The following is a 20,419-nucleotide window of genomic DNA, read 5'->3' on the forward strand; positions in this document are numbered from 1 at the left end:
GGCTGTGGGAGTTGTGGATGGTGGCCGGCTAGATCAGGCTCGACTTTCCCTTGGTGGCAGCGGCCGTCAATGGCGAGCTCAGATCCAGGAGCTAGAGGGGTTGGGGCGCGGCCCTGGTCGATGGGCGACCGCCGATGGCTTCTTCTACTTCGACTGCTACAAAAACCGGTGTGCGATGCGGCTCCTCCAGTTCATGGTGGTGGTAGACATCTTCGAAGGCGGTGATGGCCGGCGGCGAGGATTTCGATCTCCGGTGCTTCGCAAAGGTTCCAGGGGTCTCGATGTAATTTTTCTTTTCTTTAGGGTCCTTTGCGATGTTTGGCTAAAATAGCAGTCTCTGTATCCTTTACGTATGTGTCTATATCCGAACGTCTAAAAGCATCTAGGCCCCTAGTTGGTTTCGGTGATTAATTACAACGCAAGATTATTGTGACTAACGTGTGTTTTGTAGAAACAAATTGAGTTATGTCACGATAATGGTGATTGTTTGGGCAATCAATGGAATTCATATCCCTATTGATGGAAATCATTTTGGTTTTTAAAGGATGGACAACAAGGCTAAGGATGGCTAGTTCTAAGTGTCATTTGGCGTTGGAGAGACACTTAGATTAGTTTAGGGCTTTGTTTTTCCTTTGGCCGTACTATAAAGGGGGTATGAACTAGTAGCTTGACCTAGGCGAATCTAATGGTTGAGGTGTGGTACACACTTGTCAAACTTAGCACTAGGTAGCTCAGGTATAGCCCAAAGATCATTTGAAGTCAACTCCATTCACAAAGTGTTTTGAATTGGAAGTGTTTGGAACTGAGACAGAGGCACCAGATGCTGGTCCCCGTGGGACCGGACGCATTCGGTCAGTGTCAAAAGACAGCCAAGGTGCACCGGACGCTGGTCCCCATGGGACCGGATGCGTCCGGTCATTTCAAGGCAACGTAGTGAAGCCTCTGGGAACCAACCGGACCCTAGCACAGTGGTCCACCGGACGCGACTATGCCTAGGGTTGGGTTGCCTATGGCACCAGACGCTGCACCGGACGCTGAAGGCCAGCACGTCCGGTGCAACTCAGAGAAGTTCTAGAGAGCCATTTTCAGCATCGGACGCGTTCGGTCAGTGTTGACCGGACGCCAGCAGAGTCTGGTCAACTAGCCATTGCCTGTTAGAGGACTATGTCACATAGCTGTTGGCTACACACCGGACGCATCCGCTATCCCCGACAGGCGCGTCCGGTGCATACTGAAAAACTGAGTCCGAACTCCAACGGGTATGTTTGGTTGTGGGGGTTATAAATACACCTCCCACTCCTCCAACATACCCCTCTTGCTTATTTGATTAGCTGAGGCAACCATTGGAGTTCTTGTGAGAGCAAGTGCCTAGTGAGGTGATTGTGATTTGTTAATCCAAAATTAAGGACCTCATTAGTGTCTAGGGAGTAGCAAGTATGCATCCACCTTTCTCATTAGGCTTGTTTAGCTCAAGTGAGAGTTCATGCTTGTTACTCTTGGTGATCGGCATCACCTAGACGGCTTGGTGGTGACTGAGAGTTTGGTGATCATCTGGTGGAGCTTGTGGATGACCCAACTCATCTTGTGAGCGGTTGTGGGCGATTCTCCGTGCCAGAGTGGTGAAGAATTAGCCCATAGAGAGCACTTGATCCTTACGTGGATCAAGGGGGAGCGATACCCTTGCACGGGTGCTCCAACGAGGACTAGTGGGGAGTGCCGACTCTCCGATACCTTGGTAAAACATTGCCGAGTTCCTTCCTTCGCTTTACTTTAAGCATTTACATTGAGCAATTCATTTCATGTCTTTACATTCTTAGAATTGTCATGTTAGAGTAGGATTGGAACTAGGTTGCTAAACTCTTTGTGCGAATAGAACAATAGGACACACTTTTAGGCACTAGGGGTGAAGTGGGCTAAGTTTAGGACTTAATTATTGCAAGAATTTTTAGAGATGCCCAATTCACCCCCCTCTTAGGTATCTTGATCCTTTCAATTGGTATCAGAGCCGAGTGCTCTTCTATTTAGGCTTAACCGCCTAGAGCAAGATGTCTCATGGGGATGGACCCCCTCCCTACTTTGAGGGAGATGATTTTCCTTATTGGAAAAATTCACATGGAGACGTACCTAGAGGCCATAGACGTTGGAGTTCTTAGAGCCACCACACAAGGCTTCCCAAAACCTAAGGATCCCACAAACCTTATTGGTGATGAGGTTAACTATGAATGATGGAATGCAAAGGCCAAAAACACCCTCTTTAGAGGCATTTGCAAGGATGTGTTCAACCGTGTCTGGAACCACAAAGACTTCCATGCACTATGGTCAGACATTTGTGCGCTCCATGAGAGAACAAAGAGTGAGCGTGAGGAACACTATCACCTTGTCATTAAAAAGCTTAATTCATTTGAGATGCTTCCTAATGAATGTGCTAATGAGATGTATTCACGCTTGAATGTGCTTATAGAGGAAGTTAATGGGCTTGGACTCACTCAATTGCAACCATCCGATGTTGTAAGAAAAATATTGAGTATTCTTCCCATTGACAAGTATGGGCATATTATGACCGTGCTACATCAAGGTGATCTTTCCACATCTACACCAACTCAAATATTAGGAAAGATCAATGCGCATGAGATGTACATGCACATCACACCACAAGATGACACCTCCTCTTTCACCAAGAAGAAAGACTTGGCTTTCAAGGCTAGCCAAGAGAAGAAGGGCAAAGCTAAAGTGGTCCTTGAAAGCTCAAGTGAAGATGATGATGACACCAACATTGCTCTCATGGTGAGGAAGACCACCAAGATGCTTAAGAAGCTAAACAAGAATGGTGTCAAGTTCGACTCCAAGAAGAAGAAATTCTTCACAAGTAGCAAGAGAAAGCCCATCTCCGAGATGGATTGCTACAATTGTGGTAATCTCGGTCATCTAGCTCATCAATGTCCTAAGCCCAAGAAAGACAAGTACAAGAAGAAGTACAAGGACAACAAGGATGACTCAAGTGATGAGGAGAAAAGAAAAGACAAGCCATACAAGAAGAAGGATCGCAAGAAGAAGCAACACCACAAGAAGAAGAATGGCAAGGCTTATATTGTTGGTGATTGGCTTACCGACATTGAATCATCAAGTGACTCATCTGGTGAAGATAGTGATGATGAAAAAGAGAAGGTGGCCGCTCTTGTGATTGGCACTTCACTCCCTCTACCACCACCACCGCCATCATCCTCTACACACCTATGCCTCATGGCCAAGGGTGAACGAAAGGTACAAAGTGATGATGATAGTAGTGGTAATGATAGTGGTAGTGATAGTGATGATGAATTTAAAGCACCTTCTTATGATGAACTTATTGCCTTGCTTAACAAATACTCAAAAATCATAAGAAAGACAAGGGCTAAAAATGAAAAGCTAGAACTTAAGAATGAGTCTCTTTTAGCTAAGTATGAAAACACAAAAAGCTAGTGATGAGCTTAGAGATGAAAACAAGCTTGTGTCATCCACCCTAAAGGAGCTCAAAGCTAACCTAAAGGAGCTTAAAAAAACATGATAAACTTGAGGGGATACACAATGAGCTCAACACTAGATATAGCTTGCTAAAAGATGAATATACCACTCTCAAGGTTAATTATGATACCCTTGTTGTTGCAAATGAGTTCTTGTCCAATGAAACACATGATGCTACTAACCATGTTGTTAAGATTGATATAGCTACATCATGTGATGATTTGATTGATGAGAACATTGAGCAAGGTTCTAGTAGCAAAGACAAGCAAGTGGTTGTGACCGATCACTATGATGATTATGTCAAGATCAAGAGTGAGAATGAGAAGCTAAAGAAAGGTCTTGAGAAGCAATCGACCAATAACACAATTGTCATTGAGATTGAGAAGCTAAAAGAGGAAAACAAGAAACTTAAGATTGAGAAGACTCATCTCACCACCGGCTTGTACAAGTTCACCAAGGGACATAATCTTCAAAGTGAGCTACTCATGAACACCATGATGAAGAGTGACAAGTGTGGCATTGGTTTCAAGGCCAACCAAGAGAAGAAAGCCAAAGCTCAACATCAAGCTCAATGTCAAGCTCAACATCAACATAAGCCAAAGCCCAAGCTAAAGAGATGCTTTGAGTGTGTACAAGAAGGTCACTTTGCTCATGATTGCAAGACTCTATCACCACAACCCTTGCCCAAGCATGCTAGACTCTTTGCCTTCAATGCTCATTATGTGGTTAGGAAGGACACAAAAGGAAGGCCTCATGTTGTGTTTCTAGGTCCACCTAACAAGAATAGGCCTAGGCAAATTTGGGTAGCAAAGTCTCTAGTTGAGAAGGTGGTTGGCCCCCGTTAAGTGTGGGTGCCTAAGAATCAAGCTTGATCTCTTATGTATGTAGGTGAACTACAAGACCGGTGGAGGTCATTGGGTAATTGATAGTGGTTGCACACAACATATGACCGGTGATCCTCGTATGTTCATCACTAGATGAAGATGTAGATGATCAAGAAAGAATTACATTTGGTGTTAATTCAAAGGGCAAAGTGCAAGGGTTGGGCAAAGTTGCTATATCAAATGATCACTCAATATCAAATGTGCTACTTGTTGCTTCATTGAGTTTCAATTTGCTATCCGTTGGACAATTGTGTGATCTTGGCTTTCAATGCTTATTCATCGAGAAAGAAGTGGTTGTGTGAAAGAAGGATGATGAGTAAGTCATATTCAAAGGCTTTAGATACAACAACTTATACCTAGTAGACTTCACCTTCGATGATGCCAACTTGAAGACATGCCTATTCACCAAAACATCTCTTAGGTGGCTATGGCATAGAAGGCTTGCTCATGTTGGAATGAGTACACTCAAGAAGCTATTGAAGAAAGACATGGTTAGAGGTTTGAAGGATGTTGTATTTGAGAAGGACAAGCTTTGTAGTGCATGTCAAGCTAGCAAGCAAGTTGCCAATACTCATCCATGCAAGGCATATATGTCAACATCAAGAGTACTAGAGCTTCTCCATATGGACTTATTTGGGCCAACAACTTATGCAAGTTTGGGAGGCAACCTCTATTGTCTTGTGATAATTGATGATTATTCAAGATATACTTGGGTGTTCTTTCTTCATGACAAGACCAAAGTGGCCGCATCTTTCAAGAAGTTTGCCAAGAGAGCACAAAATGAATTTGATGTGAAGATCAAGAAAATAAGAAGCGATAACGGCAATGAATTTGACAACACAAACATTGAAGCCTATTGTGATGAAGTTGGGATCAAGCATGAGGTCTCTGCAACTTACACTCAATAAAATGGTGTAGTTGAGAGAAAGAACCAGACATTGATCACTTTAGCAAGAACAATGCTTGATGAGTATAACACACTAGAGAGTTTATGGGCTGAAGCAATCAACACCGCTTGCTATGCTTCTAACTGCCTATTCATTCAATGGTTCCTTGGGAAGACCCCTTATGAGTTGCTCAATGGGAAGAAGCTGGATGTCTCATTCTTCTAGGTGTTTGGTTGCAAAGCTACATCTACAAGAAGCGACAACATCTAGAGAAGTTTCAAATACATTGTGACATTGGTTTCCTTGTTGGTTACTCATTGAAGTCCAAAGCATATCATGTATTCAACCATGCCACCGGCTTGGTAGAAAAATATATGATGTGGAATTTGATGAATCTAACGGATCCCAAGGAGCACATGAGAATCTTGATGATGTAGGTGAAGAACCATTGAGGGAGGCTATGAAGAACATACCGGTTGGAGCCATCAAGCCAAAAGATGATGATGATGAAGTGCAAGTGATTGACATGCCTTCTTCATCAAATGTGCCACAAGATGAAGATAAAGATGTGAGAGAAACAAATGAAGACACATATGTCTCTCATGATCAAGTGGTGGCATAAGCTCAAGATGTTGATGCTCCACAACCTCCTCCCCAAGTGGTTGAAAGAAGAACAACTCCACTACTTCAAGCATGTCCACAAGATCTCATCATAGGGAGTTCTTCAAGGGGTGTAATGACTCGATCTCAAAAACTTGCTTCTTTTATTGAACATCACTCCTTTGTTTCTTGTGTTGAGCCAACTTGTATAGAAGATGCTCTCAAGGATCCGGATTGGGTGAATGCCATGCACGATGAATTAAAAAACTTCACCCGCAATCAAGTTTGGACACTTGAAGAGCGACCATAAGATGCAAGAGTCATTGGAACAAAGTGGGTGTTCCAAAATAAGCAAGATGATCAAGGTATTGTGGTAAGGAACAAGGCAAGACTAGTAGCAAAGGGGTCTCTCAAGTTGAAGGTTTGGATTTTGGAGAGACCTTTGCACTAGTTGCAAGACTTGAAGCCATCCGTATCCTCCTTGCATATGCATCTCATCATGATATGAAATTATATCAAATGGATGTTAAAAGTGCATTTCTAAATGGCTTCATAAATGAACTAGTCTATGTTGATCAACCTCCTAGGTTTGAAGACCCTAGATATCCTAATCATGTTTATAGGTTGTCCAAGGAGCTATATGGGCTCAAGCAAGCCCTAAGAGCTTCGTATGAGCGCCTTTAGGACTTCCTCATTGAGAAGGGCTTCACCATTGGGAAGGTTGACACCACACTATTTACCAAGAAGTTTGATGGAAATATCTTCATTTGTCAAGTATACGTTGATGACATCATATTTGGCTCAACAAATGAAGACCATTGCAAAGAATTTGATGAATTGATGTCTAAGGAGTTCGAGATGTCAATGATTGGGGAGCTTACATTCTTCCTTGGTTTTCAAGTGAAGCAAATGAGAGAAGCGACCTTCATCTCTTAAGAAAAGTATACCAAGGACATCCTCAAGAAGTTCAACATGGATGAATGTAAGCCAATCAAGACACCAATGCCAACAAATGGACATCTCGACCTAGATGAGGGAGGTAAACCGGTTGATCCAACTCTCTACCATTCTATGATTGGTAGTTTGTTATACTTGACCGCATCTAGGCCTGACATCATGTTTAGTGTGTGCATGTGTGCTAGATTCCAAGCTAAACCTAAGGAGGCTCATTTAGTTGCCATTAAAAGAATCCTTAGGTACATAAAGCACACACCAAGCATTGGCCTTTGGTATCCCAAAGGAGCTAGCTTTCAACTCGTTGGCTATTCTAATTCGGATTATGCGGGTTGCAAGGTTGATAGAAAAAGCACATCCAGAGGGTGCCATATGCTTGGTAGATCACTAGTGTCTTGGTCCTCGAAAAAGCAAAATAGTGTTGCCTTATCCACCGCCGAGGCGGAGTACATCGCCGCCGATGCTTGTTGTGCATAAATCCTTTATATGAAACAAACCCTTCTAGACTATGGTGTAGTTCTAGAAAAGGTACCTCTTTTGTGTGACAACGAGAGCGCCGTAAAACTTGCAAATAACCCGGTTCAACACTCTCACACCAAGCACATAGATATCCATCATCACTTCCTTAGAGATCATGTTGCTAAGGATGATATTTCACTAGGAGGTGTAAGGACGGAAGATCAATTGGCGGATATCTTCACAAAACCTCTAGATGAAACACAGTTTTGTAAGTTGAGGAACGAGCTCAATATACTTGATCTAAGTAACTTCACTTAAAAATGAGCTTGTGTTGTCCCTTGCATTGCATTGTAATATAAAACATGTTTAAAAAACTTGTATTGCACGTAGGGCTTGGCTAACTCAGTTAAGATAACTGCCCTAAAGCGTGTGAAGAAGCTTAACCAAGGTTTAAACTTGACAAACGACTAGATTTACTTTCAAGTATTGCATTGCATATGCATGTGTGTTGCTTTTGTCATTTCTTTTGGTTATGTTTTGAGTATCCGCTGAGTTCGTCCACACATAGGGGGAGCATTTGAAGCTCTAATTTGGTTATGACCCCTATAGTGTGGCCTCATGATGCTCCTCGCCCCTTTTCTTACCTATTTTTGCTAAAACTTAACTAGCCAATGGCAAAATATTTTAAAAAATTGAGAGTTTGAGAGAGGTCACTCATATCAGTTCTAATTGGTGTTTATTTGGCTCTTATTTGAGTTGGGACTTGGTTGGGAGAAATCGCCACGAAAGAAAGATGGAGAAACAACTGCTGATTGTGCACCGGATGTAGGCACCGAACGCGCCTACAGTGGCGTCCGGTCAGTACTGTAGGACCAGACTCAGTGACTTTGTCACACTCGCGTCTGGTCGATGGATGTTGGCAGTGTCTGGTCATTCAACTGAGTTGCACCGGACTCTGAGCACGTCCGGTCAAGTCCATCGGACGCGTCCGGTCGTCTCGAGAGCGTTTCTGGAGCTCTCTGAGTTGCACTGGACGCTGCTGTTGGGGCGTCCGGTCAACTCATCGGATGCGTCCGGTCACTAGAAGGAAAGCGTAGTTTATTTAGAATCCGACTTTGACACGTGGGGCCCCTCATAAAACCTAGCCATACTTGTCCTCTCGCCCTCGCTCTCGCCCAATGTCGCCCGCCTGCTCGCCATAACCTAACCCTAACTCACCGGCTGTGCCATCTCCTCTGTCATGCTTCCTCGCCGTTGAGCTCACTGCGCCACACCACGCCACCGCGCTGCTCACCACACCACACCATCAAACCACCGCAATGCCCTCTCACCATCGAGCTCACCACCCTGGCACACTCACCAGCCGCTCCACTACCCACGCCCCTACGCGTGCCTGTCCACCGCCGTGCGCCCTACTCGCGCCCTAGAACACGCCCTGCTTTTGCCGATCTCGTGATTCAACTTCCCCAGAGCTCCTCCTTGCCTGCATTGTTCATCTTCCAGGGTGAGTTCTTGCCTTGCACTGCAAGTGTTCGACACAATGCCTAAACAATGTTGAACCTCCTTTTAATCCAAGATCTCATACTTTGCCCTGCAGTGCTTGTTGCCGTTCGTGAGTGGTGCCCCGTCGTGATCGATCTCTTACCTATTCATAGGTCATTGACAGGTATCAAGCCCGCCTCTATTTCTTATCTTCATTGCTTGCTCCAAATAGGCAATCTTCTCTCTAGATGAATATAATTGCTTATATATATCTCTATCACTGCTAACGTGTAGCGAGTCTGGTGTTTGAGGCAGTTGGTCAATTGATCAGTGGCAGATAAACTCGGGGCCAAGCCCACGAGTAAGGATTGAGGCCAAGCCTCTCGAGTGTCAGCGAGGTTGTCAGTTGGCAGTTGGCAGTTGGCAGTTGATTGTCTCTCAGTTGCTGTTGTTTCTTGTCAGTGATTACCATGGCACGTTGCAAGAACGTCGGTGGTGGTCTAGGAGACGACAACAGACGTCCTCCTCCCTCGTCTGGCAGAGACAAGGGGAAGGGCCTAGCATAGGAACCTACAAAGAAGAAGCGCAAGCGGCCCGATAGAGATTATTTTTGGGTCATTGACTGGTTTAGCTCCTAACATACTTGAATTATGCTCACCAAAATCAGCAAATCAACATTTTCAACACTTAGCAAATTTTGCTAAGTCAAGTGCTTTGAAAACTTCAACTTTGGGATGACATTACTCCTTAACCACTGGGAATTAGGTCTTGAGTGCTAAATAGAAATTGGAGCTGGTACATTAGTCTTCAATTTCGGTTTAGGAAATTTCAGCTAACAATCCACGGATTTGGGAATTAGGTGAAGGTCGAAAGCGAGGTCACTGAATGTACTGAACCGAACAGCTTCGGTGGCCGACCGGCGTAGGGGATGGCTGCCGCGTGGAGGAGGCGAATGCCGCGCGTCACCAGTGCCCTGTCCTGTGTGGCCAAGCCAGGCCAGAGCGCGCCTTATCAACCCCTGCCCTCGCCCGCTCAAGCCCCACGCACCCATTTCGTTTTTCTGCTCCTCCTTCGCCTTTGCGCGCACCCGCAGCAGCCGCTCAGCTCGCCGCCATCGCCATTGCCGGCGCCAGCTCGCCCTCGCCGCTTCTCCACCACTGCAACTACTCCACCATCACCCCCGTGACTCACCGTGTCCGCCCGTGCTCGCTGACCACGCTCGGTAAGCCTCCGTGCCGTGCTTGACCTTGCTGGAGCATCACCGCCGCGCCCGTCACCGTGGCTGGAGCGCCACCGTCCACCTTTTCATGCGTTAGCTTGTGTGTTGAGTTCGTCTTGGGTAGTAGATGCTTGTCCGAGCTTGAACTTGCATCGCCGTGGCCACTGCCGGTGTAGCGCCGTTGTCCGGCTCCGCCTTGCTGCCATGAATGCCGCCACCGTGCTTAGCTCCGATGATAGGCTCGGTCGAGTAGGTCAATAGGTCCGGGAGGTCGTGGGGGTCATGATGTGTAGATGCCATCGCCGGTGAAGCTCACCGTCGACAAGCCGTGGCCACGCAGTATCAACCAGCGCCGCTGCCCTGTTCTGTGTCACTGACGCGTGGGGTCCCCTGTCAGGCAGGTCCCTCCTGTCATCGACTAAAGAGTTTTAGGATAACTCATTTAATCCCTGATTTCATGCGGTTTTGTAAATTTTGTATCTCCAGTTGTGTAGATACAAATTTAGTGATTCAAATTTTGTTAGGATCTTGGTGAAGTGTAGTATTTAGGAAAAATATGATATTAGCATTTTCAGTAGAGTTTTTGGTAGAAACTTGAAATGTGTTTTTGAATGCATGTAAACTTGTTTATTTTATATCTAGAGTTCCTGTGCTCCAAAAATTATAAAATTTTTGTGACAAGCTGTTCTTGACATGTATGAGCTCTGGTAAAAATCTGAGGGTCAGTGCATGTATAGATTTGTAGTTATAGATTTTTCTTTTATAATTAGGTAATCCTTGTATGAATTTTTATAAATTATTTATGAATCCAATATTCATGAAATTTGTTGGAGGTTATCCTAGTACCATATGGATGCTAGGAAAAATATAAAATCTATTGCTTGACACTTTTCACTAGAGTTTTCTATTTATGCTATTTCAAGCATTTCTGCCTTGTCATTTTTGTATAGGATGTTTTACTTGGTAGAATGGCATGAAACTTTTACAGTAGTATATTGGTAGCATTAGTAAGACACTGTAAATTATTGAGAATTTATGATGCATATTTGGTATATGTTTATTATTTAACCTAAGTATCTAAATAAAATACTAAAGGCATTTAAATAAATAGTTTGAGCTTTACCATTATGTTTTCTGGAGTGTATTTGGTATGCTTGAACTATTGGTAGACTTTGTGTTGTCAAAATTTGAATGCTTACATGAAGTAAAAGTATTGTTGCTTTATAATTCAAGTTGGGAGGGTTTTCGGACAGATTCTGTAGGTATGTTGCATAGTGAAAATGATGTTTGCTGTAAAAATGGTTAATAACAAAGTTGTAGATAACTTCTTCATGTATCTTGTGTTAAAATTTCAGGACCATAGGCCATAGGGTTTAGGAGTTATAGCTGTTTAAAGTTAGTATTTCCGAATTGCTTGCTCTCTGGAATTTCTGGACAGCACTGGAATGATTGTCTGTTTTGGTTTAGATAAATTGTGCATTAGCTTATGGTGATTAAATAAGAGTTGTAGAAAATTTTATAAGCTTTCCAGAAAGTCCAAGATCACAGCATTTGGATAAGTAGAACTTCAGTTATGAGTAAAACAAGTAGCTGCTATTTTATAGTGTAGTACATGAACTGCTGAAGTGTTTGATTGAGTAATGAAGAAGAGATATGCACCTACTCAGTAAAACATGATACACTTGTTATTACTTTAGCACCATGATGTTAAGAATACATACAAGAATGCATTCATCATGTATCATCATATTATACTTGTCGGCATGCATACATTCGCAATACCTTATGCCATATTCATGCATCTAGGATCGGAGGAAGAAATAACGTTGCTGGAGTTCGACGAAGTAGAGGAAGGGGACCAGCAGGAGAATCCTGAAGCTGCAGCTTCCAAAGGCGAGGAGCAGAACCCAGAAGAGCTTCCGGAGTGCCCTGATCACCGCCCCACGCCCTTTCTGAAAGGCAAGCCTTGAGCATTCTAAGTCTCCCAATATTTTACAAATGATTACTTAAGTTCTTATGATTACTGCATTAGGTTATAAGGGTTGAATAGAACCACTTGATGCATATAAATTCCTTGTCCAGATATATATACACCGTAACCCTGTGTAAGTCTAGGATCGAATATATGCTTAGCCATGGATCGACCGGTAGAAGTCGGGTGATTTCCTGTCACCTACGAGATATCGGTGGATACCGGAGCACAGTTGGCTATATTTGCTATCGTGGAACAGAACCATGGGGTAAAAAAAATCAAGGCCGAGCGGAGTCTATGCGTAGGTTGACTCATATGATTCCGTTTGTGCCGATTAAGGACCGTACCGTTGTTGGCGCTTCTGACAAGATTGAACGCATGCCTATCATTTAGCTGGCTAGATAACTCGTTCCGACCGTAAAACCGAGTAGCTCAACTCAGGCCGGGTCTCGTTCTGTTGTGCGCTCCTTGCAGGGAGCCAAACTGAGCCCAAGGGTACGGTAGGCCTGAACGTCCTGGCATTTGGTGTCCCCGATTGTGCGGTGCGGTACGAACCCGCGAAATGTGTACCTGAGTTGTACCAAAGGTGACTTTAAGGTGACTAATGATCTGGTATGCCTGGGTTTGTGTTAGGAATAAATTCCCAGCTGGTTGAAATCGATTCGAATCGCCGTCTCTCTCGGATAGTGAGAAACTTGGCTAGTCCCAACATCGTAGTAACTGTGTTATGGAACATGATGGTTCGAATGAATATGGAATTATAATACCTGCTATGGTTACTATTGTATGCTTTTAAAATGATATACCACATGTTTGCCACAGGTTAGTTGCTAATTTAGAGATGGATAGTTATAATTAACTTGATAACAGAATCATAATTGTATAACTGAGTTAATTGCTTTTATGCAAAATGTTGTCAAGCTATCTCCACTTATACAGCCTTGCATGATCCTTGGAGTCATTTTATTTCTGGTTTATGATGGGTAAGCCTAGCTGAGTACCTTCTCGTACTCAGGATTTTATTTCCCATTGTTGCAGATGGCACTGTTTATCATAGTTATTGCAAGAGTTGTCTTTATCCCACTGTGGATGAGAAGTAAGCCTTGGGCAGGCTTCTTTATTAATCCCTCTACATGTTTTTGTGGATTGTGATCGTATTTCGGCACTATATTAAACTATGTTGGAAACTTTACTTTCAAACTTAATTTGCTTCCGCTTTTGATTATCAAATTTGGTTTGTAATAACTTTGTTTCATACTCTGATGATGAAAATGTATCTGTGAACTTTATGTAATATGTGACATGTATGTTGAATCATGTACGATCTTGGTTGTTGTAAATCGTTTATCGAGACCCATCGTGGTACTCGACGGACTACCGGGTTTATATGGGTTCAAGTATGACAGTGCGACCGCTTGCGGACTGCCATTGTACTTGTACTCTTATAAATTGGTCGGTTCTACGACACCCTAGCCGCTCAACCACACGCTGTCGCTGAGCCGATCCTCGCCAGGCAGCCGCTACTCGGATAGTCGGTGCCCCTTCGGTCGCCTGCCCTTGCCGCTGATCCTCTCGCCAAGTCGCAGTCATGAGCCCTCCCATGGTCGAAGATGATGAAGCCACCACCGCCAAAGAGGCAGAAGACAAACGCTACACCGATGAGAATGCGCACCTAGCCAGCCTCGCCAACATGCGGTCGCCTTCGACAAGCACGAGGCCGACTGCTCTCTGGGCGTAGGCCACCGCCGTCATCAATGTCAAGGCCTTGATCCCGGTCACCCCACTACTACATAAACCTTTTGTAGGGGCGGCTCCAGGTGATTTGTAGGGACGGTTTGGCCAGCCGCCCCTACCATACCGTCTCTATAAATCATGCATTTGTAGGGGCGGTTCCCAAACCGCCCTTACAAATCGATTTGTAGAGGTGGCTGGTGTTATCAGTCGCCCCTACAAAATAGATTTGTAGGGGCTGCTGTAGTACCAGCCGCCCCTATAATACCTATTTGTAGGGGTGGTTCAATCTAGAACCGCCCCTACAGTATATTTTTCCGACAAAAAAAATCAAATTTACAATTAAATTCGACCATAACATATATATATATATATATATATATATAATTTAAATCTGACCACAAGCACAAGAGCACAAGGTATTGGTCCTGAGGATTTCTACCTAAATGAACGTTACAAGTATGTATACAAACTTATAAGCTAACGAGGATTATCGATATGTATACGTCTTGAGAATCGATATGAAGTAACCGGCCGAAGAGGTATAAAATGCATCTCCCAAAGATAAACTTGAGAAGGTGCTATAGCTACGACACCACCCAAGGTAACTAAGCTGTAATCTGTCCCTGACTAATGATGGCTGACTATGCAGGCAGCAGATATGCTCATCTTGGGCAATCGCCATAGGTCCTGCAGTATCTTGTGTCGTAGTTCATTGACTGCCAATTTAACAACACCAGCACAGACACACATATTGACTGCCAATTTAACAACACCATCAAGAAATTCTAGACGGTCGCGAGAACCAGCATCGCCTTACAGTCTGTTCGCTAGGTCGTAAATGATCGTGAATTATAAGTTAGAACAGTATTTTTCTCTCACATCAAACCAGCCAGCAGTAATAATCCACGATCGTTTAAGCCGAAACGAACTGGCTGTCATGAATTGTTTGGTCCAGCCGTACCAAAGTTCAATAAATCATTACCTGCGTCATGTCCTTACAGGGCAATGAAAGCATAGGTTATTAGCGTGAGGTTCCATATATATAGATTCTATCTAGCACATGACCCTCCACACCAATCTGAAATTCATAGTAGGGCATTTTTAATGAGTTCCAGGTAGTTTCAAGCAGCGGTTCAGAAGAAACACAAGTTAGTAAACTGTGGGTATATAACTAAAGAGAGCTTAAACAAAATCTTAAAAAAATAAATAAGATAGTAACCTATGGAGCTAAAGTGTTGTTCCCAAATTCACAAAAACTTGGGCACTGTTAATGAGTTCTAAGTTATTTGAAGCCGCAATTGAGAAGAAACAGAAGTAAATAAAATATGGGTATACAACTAAAGCCCTCAGTGTGTGTGCCTAGCTGCATCTAAAAAAATGTGGGGCTAGGCGCTAATTGAGAGAACAAATGGCCTAGTTATGGAACTGTAAAATTCAGCTCTGGATCATGTACCCCTAAATTCCTTGATCTACATCATTTTTGGATAGGAAGCAGAAATAGTGATCAGAATTATGAGGTATGCAAGCAAATAAAAGACCTCCAATTTTACAACCAAAGACACATATACTGAAGTAAATAAAAAACAGTAAAAAAAGCCTCAAGCCGTGTGCAACCTCCAATTTAGCAACCTTCATACATAAGACACATGCACGAGAGAAGTTAGTTACCAAAAAAAGAGCTCTTCCATAACTTCACAAAATCTACCTGCACAAGCCTGGAGCAGTAGAGAAGAATGACAGATAAACTATTACACTTGTAAGTGACATGAAAATCAACAAACTCATTTGTAACATAAGCAAGAATAAAACTGAGAAATGAAACTAAAGCATGTAATTGTCAATACTGGAAGTACAATCTTCAGTGTAGTCCTAAGAGAAGGCAAGACCATAAACAATTTATTTTAGCTCTGAAAGTTGATGGAAAGGGAATTATTTGCTTGAAGGGGCTTTCCAAAAAGCTGACTATAACGACAATAGCTGAGAACCCGCCTTTGAGACAATGGTTCCATTATCCGCCTGAACTTGTCGAAACTTGGGGGTGTTGACAAATGCACAAACAAGAAGGGTGTGGTCCGATGTCCAATCAGCTCGATACTCAGCACCCATGTTCAATGCTTGTCAACGAAACGTGCTCCTCTCGGGGTTCACGATCCCTGACAGCACAAACACCACCCCGTCGTACATAGATGTATGAAATCACCAATACAGAACAATATACATGCATATATCTGATTGCAGCTGTGGCGAATAGATAGGTACCAAAAGTTTTGAGAAATTAGGCCCTTTTCTGAACCTTCTGGGAGGTGCATGCATGTTTCTTCTTGGTTGAATCGTCCTCTCCATCTTTAGAAGAACCCATCCAAGATGGGAGGCTTCTCTTGGAACCAGACATTTTTTTGAGCAACCGAACTACACCACTCTACAGATTGGACGATATTATTGTGCGCGCCGAACAACACCCGTGTACACCTGATAATTTTTGCAAGAAATAAAAAAAATCAAAGTTGGTAAGCATAATACATTTATACACTTAAAGCTTGTAATTAGATCAGATCCAATTACAGATAGCCAAATAGCTTAGTTAGGGCTTAGGTGCTCGGTTTCATGCAGCAGGAAGGGAAACGAAGCAGATAGCCAACTTAGTTAGGGTTTGGGTGCTCGGTTTCGCGCAGCAGGAAGGGAAATGAAGGGGCCGGCATACCTGGGTGCTTGTTTTTGGTGAAGGGCACGACGAAGAACTGGGCACTGTGGCAACGGCGTGGCGTATGTGCCGATGGCCGGCCAAACCCTAGGACGGCATGGCCACGCCGGGGGTCATCCACCCAGGTCAACGTGCCAACTCAGGGGACGGAGAGAAGGCCGCGGCGTTTGGAGGAGGCGACCTCACCGGGGGGCGACGACGGTGGTCGGCGCTCCCGTGTGCAGCGGCCGGGGGGCGCCGTCGCGCCACCAGCGCCTCGCACGGGGGAGCCAGTGGTGGGGGGCCAGCCGAGACGACGCGAGGGGGGAGGAGGAAGAGGAGGGGGCGGCCGTAGCTGCCACGCCGCGCGAGCCAGCGGCCATCGCCCTGTCGGCGTCGGGAGAGCGAGGGAGGGAGAAAGCGAAGAAGAGAACGGAGGGGTAAGAAGAAGCCTCTGGAACGACAAGCTGAAGCTGAGTATTTATTTGTTGGGTTATTTGATTGCAGCCTTTTGCATGTGCAGCATTTGTAGGGGCGGCTGGTGATTGAGCCGCCCCTACAAATCATAACACCGGGGGAGGCTGGTGAGTGAGACGCCCCTACAAATCGACCCATTTGTTGGGGCGACTCGTATCACCAGCCGCCCCTACCGTGCTATTTGTAGGAGCGGCTGGTCTCGTGGGTCCCGAACATGCCCACTGTAGTGGCGGCTCTATCACCGGCCACCCCTATAAAAAAATTGTCCCGTTGCTACAAACGTTTTTTGTAGCAGTGCCCTAGAGTCGGCAGACAACAACTTCAGCAAATGGCGCGGCCTATTCCTCATGGTGCTCGGCATGTACACCCTGACTCCACACGTCCTCTCTGATGACGCCATGCGAGACCGCCCTATCTAGGTCCAGATGGACTACACAGTGTTGACGTGGATCTACGGCACCGTCTCCAACGAATTGCTCCAGTCCCTGATGCTTCATTCATTCAACGCTCGCAACACCTAGAGGTTCCTTGAGGGTGAGTTCCTCAACCACAGTGAGTCCCGTGCACTTCTCCTTGAGACTCAATTCCGCAACCTCCGTCAAGGCTCCATGTCCGTTGGGGATTATTGCAGCCGCCTTGAATCCTGCGCTATCTTCAGGGCACCCCGTCACATGGCCTGACTCTTCACCGCTCACGACCAGAGGAGCTCGTTGTCTATTCTGATGCTGATTGGGCCGATTGCCCTGATACTCGGAGATCGACGTTCGGCTATGTAGTATTTTTTGGTGATAACTTGTTTTCTTGGTCCTCCAAGCGCCAACCGATTGTCTCTCGTTCCAGCGCTAAGGCGGAATACCGGGCAGTAGCGAACGGTATCGTAGAAGCTTTGTGGCTGCGCCAGCTTCTTGCTGAGCTTCGCCACCCACTTCACCGTGCTACCTTGGTTTAATGTGACAACATCAGTGCCGTCTACCTCTCCAACAATCCGGTTCAGCACCACCATACAATGCACATAGAGATCGACCTGCATTTTGTTCAAGTTCGCGTTGCTCTCGGACAAGTCCACGTCCCGACGACATTGCAATACGCCGACATATTCACCAAGGGCCTCCCGACCTCTGTCTTTCGGGAATTTTGATCCAGCCTGAATGTCCGCGAAGCTGCCACTCCCACTACAGGGGAGTGTTAGCGCATATTATACTTGTCCACACACCTGTACTTGTGTAGCCTGTGGGGCTTGCATGCCACCCGGCTCCGATATATGTCACTTGTACACCTCAGTGGAAGACAATTCATTCCTCTCCAATCTCTCTTACAGCAGGGAATAAGATGAAGATGGTGAGAGAGGAAGATGACTGGAATTTATTTATAGAGATTATGCTTAGGACCTGTTTGTTTCTTCGATGCTTAACCGTGCGCTGCGTTTGAGCGAATGCGGCTCCACGGCCGCGTTTTTGGAATCGCAGGCTCCAGTTCATTTTTTCAAGACTCCACGCCGTCGGTCGCGGGGCGTTCGGCTAGATTATTCCGCTTATCTCGCTAAATCACCACGCAAACGCGGAAAAACACGGAAACAAACTGGCCCTTATGCAAGAAATATTTATACGCTCATCTAATTTATATCTGTAATATATGTTTTCCTGTAGTATAAGAACAAAGGTTATATGAACTTAGCAATACATCATACTACACCTAAATATTTGAATTATGCCAGGATATGTTGACATACCCTATCGTATCATTGCAAAGTTCAATTATTTTTTATATATTAAATGGGAATTGGCTAGTAAAAAATTATTAACATTTATTCATTATGCCTGAAATAGTTTTTATAATTATAACACAATAGGTGTCTACTAGCTTATACAAACCAGTCCGTGCACAACGCACTAGTTGACGAATAGCATATACATGCATACCACTACTATAGGATGGCCTTGTTGTCCCGGGCGGTAACGGCCTTTAGTCCCGGTTACCGCGTCAGGACAACGATCCCGAGACTAAAGTTGTAACCTTCAGTCCCGGGTCATCGAGCCGGGACTAAAGAGGGACCTTTAGTCCCGGTTGGTGTTACCAACCGGGACTAAAGGCCCTCCAGCCGAGCAAACGTGGCCGCACCCTTTAGTCCCAGTTGGTAACCCCAACCGGGACTAAAGGTTCCTTTTCTTTTTCTTTTTTTTATTTAATTTATTTTCAGTTCAGTTACACATATTTGTTTAATATATAATATGTTTTTATATACGTATTATATGCTGCTAATATAAATACACGCACACATATAATTACATCTAATTCTCATCTCGAGCATTATTATATTCGAATAAAGTATGAAACTATATATATTATAGATATATATGTATATATACAACACTTTCATAATCTTGTTCTCAAAAATAACGATATCAATAAACATTTAATTTACATCATTTATTCCTTAGGATCAAATTATAACTCGTTGTTGGGATTTAGCACTTTTTCTAGAAGAAATCCTGCTATTGACTCTTGAACTGCTTTCAGATGGTCTTTTTGCATGACCCTTTGTTTCAACCATTCAGTCTTGCATTTGAAATAAAAGAAATAGTATTAATACATATATATATTCATTTAAAAATAAATAAAAAATTGATATATACGTACTCTGAGGACATCTTCAGGAGTTCTTCTTATGTGTGCAGTGATAAATTCACAAACATAGTATCCACACAAGTTATTACCTGGTTGCTGCCGCAAACACCACTATACGAGAAGAAGATTATTCTCATCATCTCACACGTAAATTGAAGTATGATATAGTAATTAAACATGTGGGGAAGTATATATAGTACAACTTACTGGTATTTCAACTACATTAAGTGGTGCCTTGCAATCCTTGCGGTGTTACCGAATAAACTCTTTCCAAACCCTGTGCGACCAATAATGTACGATCGTTAATAAATTATGACAAAGTCTATTCAATAATAGTTGTGCGCGAGAGATCGAAATTACCCCTAGATAATGTCTATCATATCTTGGTATAGTGCCCGCTCTTTTCTCAACGAGTCCAAGATTACTAACCAACTTGAGTTTAACTCAATGACAATGAGTATCCAGTGAAACCTGCATTAGTTTATACACACACGTACATGCATATAAGTTGTATTGATATTACATAAAATGTGTAGACTACATTATTATTAACACTTACTGAAAGTTGTACGGGAAAAATATTGTTGTCTTGTCGTGCTGCTTCACGAAGAACCTCATGATATTCTTCTGTGCTTCAGATACCCACTGCTCCTTGACAATAATATCGGTTTTGAATACGATATAAGGATCAATGAAGCCAACACTGGTGTCTTGTATTCTTTGGAGCTCTGATATCTGGAATCTGTATATAAATATAAGTTACATGTGAGGATAATTATATACATGTACGCATGGAAGTGAGTTTATTAAATAAAAGTAAGAATCACTTACAAACAAAAGGAGCTAATGATTGATTTGTCCAGAGCGTCCATGTGGTATAGTTGATGCAATTCTTCGAAACTAATATGTAAGATGTCATCGCCACGGAAGTAATGATGGTCTCTA

The 20,419-nt window shown here is 43.8% G+C and overlaps 1 long non-coding RNA gene across 1 annotated transcript; it reads right to left on the reverse strand.

Annotated features, from left to right (window-relative positions):
* Window positions 1–19,306: 19,306 nt before the first annotated feature.
* Window positions 19,307–19,760, reverse strand: LOC136483806 (uncharacterized). The gene is made up of 3 exons (XR_010765656.1): window positions 19,682–19,760; window positions 19,487–19,585; window positions 19,307–19,405 (listed from the first exon to the last, which is right to left on the reverse strand). It is a non-coding gene; the product is annotated as an uncharacterized lncRNA (long non-coding RNA).
* Between the last annotated feature and the right edge of the window lie 659 nt (window positions 19,761–20,419).

Source organism: Miscanthus floridulus, chromosome 9 (assembly GCF_019320115.1).
Source record: "Miscanthus floridulus cultivar M001 chromosome 9, ASM1932011v1, whole genome shotgun sequence".
NCBI lineage: Eukaryota > Viridiplantae > Streptophyta > Magnoliopsida > Poales > Poaceae > Miscanthus > Miscanthus floridulus.